This window comes from Myotis davidii, unplaced genomic scaffold, assembly GCF_000327345.1.
Source record: "Myotis davidii unplaced genomic scaffold, ASM32734v1 scaffold967, whole genome shotgun sequence".
Classification (NCBI taxonomy): Eukaryota; Metazoa; Chordata; class Mammalia; order Chiroptera; family Vespertilionidae; genus Myotis; species Myotis davidii.
The window spans coordinates 3,398,412-3,407,106 of record NW_006383014.1 but is presented as its reverse complement, the minus strand read 5'-3'; positions in this window follow the sequence as shown (position 1 = coordinate 3,407,106).

The window sequence follows — 8,695 nt, the reverse complement described above, 5'->3', positions numbered from 1 at the left end:
CAAACAGTATTTCACATATTAAAAACAAGGTGTTTTTCACTGTTTTAATATATACTGAATTTTGCATGAATGCAGGCACCACAACAATTAAGGTAAAATTTTATTTTGTTTTCTTTGGGACTTTGTCAAGAGTTGTTCACCATTTCAGAAAGAAAACAAAAAATCCTCCATCAAGAAAATACTGCTTGTTACTCCAATAGAGCTCACCTGAACCAGTGAGTTATTATATCTGTTGCATTCACTGTGCTTCCATAGGTGAAGCGCAGTGAATGCAACAGACTCGGGCTTTGACTTCTTTTCTTCCCCAGCAGCCTTCACTGTGGCTGAGCCCCAGTTCCACACACACGTTCAGCTAACGGCACCTCACCAGGCCTCAGCCTTGCTCTAAAGAGGGATCTCACCAGGCCTCAGCCTTGCTCTAAAGAGGGATCTTAGAGAAGATCTAGAAGTCATAAGAGACAATGTGGTAGTCAGTCATGAGTTGGGAAGAGAATTGCATTTGAACAGTGGCTCTCAAACTGAAGTATGCATCAGGATCAGAATTAGCTAAGTTGATGAATTTTAAAGGCAGATTCTCAAGCTCCACCCTCTGAGAATCAAGGTCATATAGTCTGGGGTAGGGCTAAGGAGCTTGAATTTTTAACAAGTTCCCAAGGGCACTCTGATCAGATGTTTAGACCTTGGAATACCCTTGGGGGACCATCACACTGGGTGATGTCTAAGGTCTCCTCTAAACCTAACATCCTATGACCCTATGAAGACTATGGCAAAGGAGTGAGAGGCGACTCTCCATTCCCTAACAAGGACCACCAAAGCTCTAAGCATCTGACCTGACTCCCACATAAGTGACCACACGATTCACATGTGTGCGAGTGACAACACAATATATGCTGTAAGCAACAACATTGTTGTTACTTACACAAAGTACCACCTTTAGTATTCACACACATCTATATAAAGGTCAATGATAAAAAAAAAGACTCAAAATGTTTAATGTACACATAGCAGGTGTATAAGAAATAAAGTTTTGCCAAACTGCACTAAAATTTACTCCATGACAAGAGTGGGGCATTTTCTCCATGGCTGTCATAGATTTCATGGATCCTGAGAAATCCAGCCATTTTTAGAAATCCCATGAAATTTACCTTTTCACTCGAATCCACATGAAATCAAAATTTTTCCCTACGACTCCCCATAAAATTGGCACATTTCCTCAGAAGACCCCATGAAATTATAAAGAATATTGCAGATTCTTTGCTTCTAGCCTTGTCACACATCTTAAAGAGACAGGTTAGATTCCAGAATTATATTATTTTTTATTGATATTTACCTAAAATTATTATGAAAAATAAGATAGAAGTTGTTAAATAGATAATTTCCAAATGAAATTAGAACTTGGACCTATTTTGCCTAACCAGAAAATATAAGGCATAATCTCTTCAAATTAAGCATGAGTAAATAGTCCAGGAAACTGACAGAAATATAAAGTGGGCCCAATTTGTTTCTTAAGTGAAATTATCATTGTTACTCATTTTCTAATTGCTCTTTGAAAATAAAGAGACTTTATATAAACTTCGATAGTGCAAATATTTGTGGTAAACTTTCTGAAGTTAGGAAGTAATGAATGAAAGGACTAACCCAGTTGTTTACGCATTCACAAAACTGTGCAATGTTCAAGGCAAAATCTTTATCCCCCAAAAGCACAAAGTTGCATGCTCATCTACGGGTTTGCAATGGCACACAATGTCATTGATGGCGTCCTGTTTTATAGATTCTAATAAGATCCTGAATGTGCAAGCACAGACTATATTGTGCTTTGGAAACAGAATAGTAAGGTGGGAGGGTTTTCAGATTTAGTGAGAAAAAATGTGATCATTATAATAAATAAAAATATAGATATTTCTGCTAAAGTAGCACACATATTCCAATGAATGTGAAGTGAATACTCAGGTCTTTTAAAAAGAAAGAGTGAACATGAAAAAAACTTTTAAAGGGCATCACAGCAACTCAAAGCAAAATTGCAACAGATAGATGGCTTTCAATTATGACTATTCATTATGAAAATAAAAGAAACATACATGTTCTATATTCCTATAGTAATCATGAAATCTCACCCTCCTGCTTTTGCCTCAATATTGATCCCCTGGGATTGTTAAATAAAACATGCTCTCTGGTTCAAATCTGTATGGACACGCTTAAAATGCCGTTTCCTGAATGTGAGCCAGTATTCCACTGACAGGAAGGAAGTTGTGCTGCAGACCTATCCTCCTGAATAGCAATTGACCTAACAGAAATTCGAAGCTGCCTTCACACGTTCATTTTGAATCATGTGAATATTTACTCTTTTATTAGATCCATCATCATAATCACAAGTCCAGAAAGACGCTGGGCATGGCCACAGAACTCAGAATAATGAGGAGTTGCTCCAAGCTGCCAGCTATAAATTTTAGCAACATGTATATCTTCCCCCAAAGTAGACAGATGCAACTACAGGGGGGAGAGAGAAATTTAGCTTGTTCTGATATTTGGAATTCTGATTCTCATCTAGATGGGAGAGACTGTGCTGGTAAAAACATCAGTGTAGACAGAAAAGTGGCTCTCCACCAACATTGATTGGATTCCCCTGTAGGTTAATCAATCTGCAGCTGAATTAACTTTCTTTCTACTGTGATGATAACCTTCCCGGCTCTCTGCCACCACAGCAGATCAAACATGGGCTTGGAAATCAGAGGAGCGGGGTTCTAATCCTTATTTCGCTATTAAATAACATGTGACTGTGCACCTCAGTTAACCTCTTTGAGCTTCATTTTCCTTATCTGTAAAATGGGGACAGTAATCCTTGGTTTGACAAGTTTTCTGAGTTTTAGTCAAACTCATAGCATGTTTGGAACTGAAAAGTGCTGTGTGCCTATAAAAGCTTTCCCTTGAAGGACATTCAGTGAGCAGAGGGCCTCCAGGAGTATCCTCCTGAAACCTTAGCCCAGGGGATCCCCTCAGGTACTTTCAGCATGCCCAATATTTGCAGTGAGCAAAGGGAACACATAGATCTATCAGCAAACCACCTTTTAGGCCTCAGATTTCTAATCTAGAAACAATCTGGGTAGTGAAATTGAAACTGATGTTTCTCATGTTATAAGAGGTTTTGAACAGGAAGTGTTTAAAACAAACAAATGTGCACCGTTGGTACAACGTCAGTAATCCAGAACTTCTGACCTGTTGATCAATTAGTCTAGTCCTTGGATCTGTTTAACGAAATGTAACAAGATTTGGTTATCGTCCTCAGGTCCCTGGTTAGGAAGTGCTGGAGTAGACTTGAACCCAAGTGGTCTTAATCACCATGTCATAAGGTCTCATGAGGCTCTTGTCTTTGTTTTCATTGATATTTGAGAGTGGTTTCTAAAAAGCTTTGTTAAAAAAGATGGTTGTCTGTCATTTCTTTTTATTAACGAAGAGATAATTTGATGATGGAGAGCCGAATTTGGGGATGGTTAAGGAAAACTTACATAAAGGTAAAGCACAAATACTGTTTAGCAAATGAAGTTAAGGTTAAGGATTATTGTAATAAGGAATTTTGTAACTATTCAAAGGTGAAATTGCTACTACTGTATGTTTTCCACATGCTTTTGTCTAAACAAAACAAATAAACATACAACAACAACAAAAACCCACAGGCTGTCACAAACAAAGTCCCAGATGCTCTCATGTAGAATCTCCTTCAATTATATATATATATTTCTTTATAACATGATCAATATCTTGGGATTTTTATTTATTATAAAAACACATTTGATAGTGCATCCACTCACTAATTTGAACCCCTACTTTGTACCAGGCAACAAGCTAGGTTCTGAAAATTTAGATATTACCATGATGCCCCTGCCTCCTACCCTGTTGTCCTCAAGGTAATTCTAGGAGAGTAAGGTAGATAGAAGTCAGCCATCAGGCAACTGAAATGGGATATGTAATTAAAATGTTGCAGGGTGCTATACCTGCTGCCTCAGGAGTGGATTAGCAAGGATTGATGCCTCTCTTCATCTAAGAGGTAACAGGGCTTACTTAAATCAGGATGCTGTTACCACACATAAACAGGCTAGCAACAAGGCAGAATACTCAGGCATCTAGAGACTGTGGGTGGAGGGTTCAATAAGAAGGAGCTGAGGAAGAGCCAGAAGAAGTCAAGCTAAAGTAGATCTCCGGATCAGGAAACTGTAATGAGTAGGCTGCTGAGGAGTCCGTAGGTAAACCCCAAAGAAGTGCAATCACATGGAAGCCTTGCCACACAGATGGTGTCTATGACCATTTGAAGACTGCCAGGGGAAGAGCAATGACTGACAGTGGTCTACAGCAGTGTCCATTAAGAACAAACACCCCTGTGTCAAATCCCTCCTGCCTATTTCAACACAAATCCAAATGATGAGGGGAGGAGTTGAGTAGCACATAAGCTCACCCCCCAAATCCAATTATTGGTCAAACCTGGGCTGGAGAGAAGAAAGTGTTACATTGGGTATGAGGTTGTAATTTTAAATATAACTGGATTGATCTTTTTTATGAGACCTGAAAATGACCAGCCAGCCATGGTATTCTCCTGAGAAGTTACTGGATGGGAAAACCATTTGGAGGTGGTTATTTGAGAGATAATAAAACTGTATTTTCTTTGTAACTGTGGTGGAGTTGGGACCATTCAAAATAATAATGTTACTGATATAATTAGGTAATAATAATAATAGGAAGAAAGCAAAGGAAAGCCAGATCTTATAAGCCTGGTCATCTGGGCAACTTCACAAGGAAGCTACAACGTTATACTCCCCAGGGAACCATTGGCTCATTCCCTGCAGGTCTGTGGGGGAAGGGGTTCAACAAAGGGGAGATGGATGTATACACAGTGAAGTTGGGGTGATGTTTGGAAGGTGCTTGCTTATCAGTCTAGTCTGGAACAAAATTAATTGGCTAGAGGGTGTGGAGCCACTGCAAACCTGTGAAATCATAGGTTAAAATCCACAGGAATTCTCTCTCTCTTGTTCCTCTGGCTTTGCTCATGCTTCCTTGAGCTCAGCCCTATTCCCTCCATAGCCATGTGAACCTGACACACAATTGACTGCAGATGGGAACACAAGTTAAGTCAGCCAGATGTTGGACTGGACTGTGCAAATTTGGAGGAGAAACTCTAGACACTGGCTTTAACCCTAGTTCTGCTAAAGACAAATGGGACTCTTTTTTTTGGTGGGATGGAGGGGGATAGGATCTCGAAAACTCAGGGGGTTATTTTCATGCAAGTAAATATCACTCATTCTCCCGTGTGAGCCTCAGAAAATTCCTTTTCTCCTGATATCCCAAGAAGCCCACTTCCACTAGTCACAGGTGGGGACACAGAGAACTCCCCACTGATAACAGTAGCCATAAGTGTTATAAATACGATATTGGTATAAACAAGGATATAATAAGAGTACTTAAAAGGAGCAATAACATCATATTAGAATAACAAAGAAGTCTCAGAAATGTTTTGTTTTGTTTTTTTGTATACTTACTTGAGTCAAAAGTCATTGAATTAGGTTAATTTTGTTCTTAACTCTACATCAGTGAGTTTTAAAATAGCAAAGGTCTTGCTTTACATAATGCATAGTCTAATCTATTAATACATTTTTTTAATAAGTGATTTCCACTTTGGACAGTCGTGACTTCATTCCTTTAACTTACTGACTTACTTTAAAGCATTTTGAGGATGGAGAGGTTTGTTCTCCAGTTGTAAAGAGAAATGTGAGTGCCTAATGGAAGCATAGATTTCAAAAAACCATGTCATTTGGCTTATTTGTATCAGGAGGGGAAAAGGAAGGTAAGCAGAACAAAAGGACACCTACAAGACATTCTGAGGGACACCAGAGCCAGCACTTCAACTGACTTCCCAGGGAGCTGCTGCAGTTTCATATGCATTAGAATGGAAGCTGGCCCTGAGGAGGGGATGCTAATCCTGGCCTCATTGTTCACCACCAGGTGTGCCTAAGTGGCTCCTGCTCACTGGCACTCGCCTCTCCCCTTCCCACTGTCTAGTGTGCTTCAAAGAGAGACTTCCAGGAACTGAAACAAAGAAGTTGCTTCCTTCCTTTCATTCTTAGTTTCTTTTGCCTGATTTTTTTTTTTTTAATCTTTGGATCCTTTTGTCTTGTACCATGTGACCATGACTATAAGAAGTAAAATTCAACCCCCCTGACACTAGAGTGACTAAAAAGAATAGATTCTTGAACCAAAAGCAGCCATTTTATTCAGGAAGCTTTTAGCATGCCTTTCTCTGAGGATGCTTTTACTTTCCTATAATTAAGAGATTTCAAAACCTGGAAAACATGAATGGTTCTTGCTCATATATGCACGTGTACACCCAGAATGACTCATGTGCTGCTTTGTGCAATGGACCAAAATGTATTCCTTCACAGTTTAGAGTTCAGCTTTCTCGTCTTCACTTCTTGCAAAGCCTGGTCCAAGCTGTACACTGAGTGTTCAAAAGTGACTTTATATGCTACAGTTATTTCAACTGAAAAAAAATATTTTTAAGTTGGAATAATAAAATTGTCTGATTTCACAAACTTATTTTAGCTATAACGTGCTATTACATTTTTAGCATCTCCTGTAAATTTACTTGTAATTTAGGAAACTGCTATCGTTTAGCACTTAGCAATATAAACTAGTAGCAATAACTTTTTTACCATCACAGATAATTAAAATTTAATGTAGTTCACATTATATAATCAGGTATTCCCTTCTGCTAAAATTATTACAATTCAACAGTATGATTTAAATGCACAATGTGAATAATGCAATAATATTTGAAATGCAATGTTAAGAAAGAGTATGTTAGATACAAATAAAGTATATTTTTATGTCATAACAGTTATCAGATACATTAAATGAAAAAATACTCTGGTTTTACAGTTTGCATAGTATAGCCTTCTTATATTCTTGCTCTTGGGTTTTGTTTTGCTTTGATTTGTTTGGCAAAAAAAAAAAAGAAGAAGAAGAAGAAGGAAAGAAAAACATAGTGACTCTCACACTTCCAGTTACAAGTTTGGAAAAAGTGATTCAACTCTAGTTGTTAAGTTTAACTACTTAACCAATGCATATTAATAGGAAACAGCTTTAGTAGTAATGACCAACAACCAAAAAAGAAGAAGAAACCTCATGTTAGATGTAATTTTGCACTTTGGATAGTAAATTGGAGTTTCCTCAAGTTAAACATACACTTACTAAACAACCCAGCAAATCTACTCCAAAATATCTATCCCTGTCCCCAAAAATAAAAGTCATGGCCACATGAAGAGTTAATGTCAATGTTCACAGCAGCAGCATTCTAAGTTTAAAAGCAATGGAGACAATTCAAATGTCCATCATGACAGTGAATAACAAAACATACTGGTATACCCATGTGACAGAGTCCTACTCAACAATGGAAATGGAATGAATCACTGAAACATGCAGCAACACAAAACCTCAGAAACATTGCACTAAGTGAAAGAAGCCACACAGAGGATGGTGTAGGGTATGATTACATTTATGTGGAATTTCTAGAAACAGAAAAACTACAGCAACAGAGAAATCAGTGTTTGTCTAGGGCTCGTGATAAGAGTGAGAATTAACTGAAATGGCCATTAAGGAAATTTGGGGGGTGATGAAAATGTTGTAAAACCAGATTGTATTGCTGATGGGACAACTCTAAATTTTATACAACTCCATCAAAGTGTACACATGAAATCAGTAGATTTATGGTAAATTACATATGCATAGAGTTTTAAAAAAAAATCTAGATATCTTCATTGTCCTGCTGCTGCCTCAGATATTTCTTGACTCTTTATTCATGATCAGAGTAGAACATTTTTCATATTGTGATCTTCTACTGAAAACTCACCCAAGTGTAACAGTTCTTCATATCTCCCTCTTTTGTCTCCCTGGCTGCTCATTGACCCAATCATTCAATTATTTAACAAAACTATATTGAGCATCTACCAAGTGTCAAACCCTTCCAGGTGCTGAAAATGCAAGATGAATAAGTCATCTCCTAATGTTCTTCTGTTCTTCTCATTATAAATTTGATCTTCATTTTATTGCCATGCTTACCCTATCTTCCCTATTTTTACTCACTATCTTATTTATGTTAGTAATTTGTAAGTTGGTTCAAGGCTTTACAGAAGTGCTATCTTGAAGTGTCAATCTTTTATGCTTAACTAGAGGCCCGGTGCACAAAAATTTGTGTACTTGGGGGGAAGGGGGGTCCCTCAGCCTGGCCTGTGTCCTTTCGCAGTCTGGGACCCCTCGGGAGGTTACGTCCTGCTGGCTTAGGCCTGCTCCCGGGTGGCAGAGGGCAGGCCCAATCCCTAGTTGCATCCCCTGGTTGGGCTCAGAGCAGGGCCGATTGGGGAGTTGGTGCTCCACCCCCTTTCATGCACAGAGCAGGGCGGATCGGGAGGTTGCGATGCCACCCCCAGTCATGCTCAGGGTAGGGCCGATTGCGGGGGGTTTGCACCGCCCGCTGTCACACTCAAGGCAGGGTCGATGGGGAGATTGTGGCATCACCATCTGTCACGCACAGAGCAGGGCCCATCAGGGGGTTGGGGCTCTGTACCCTGTCACGCACAGAGCAGGGCCCATCAGGGGGTTGGGGCTCTGTACCCTGTCACACACAGAGCAGGGCCGATCAGGGGGTTGGGGAGCT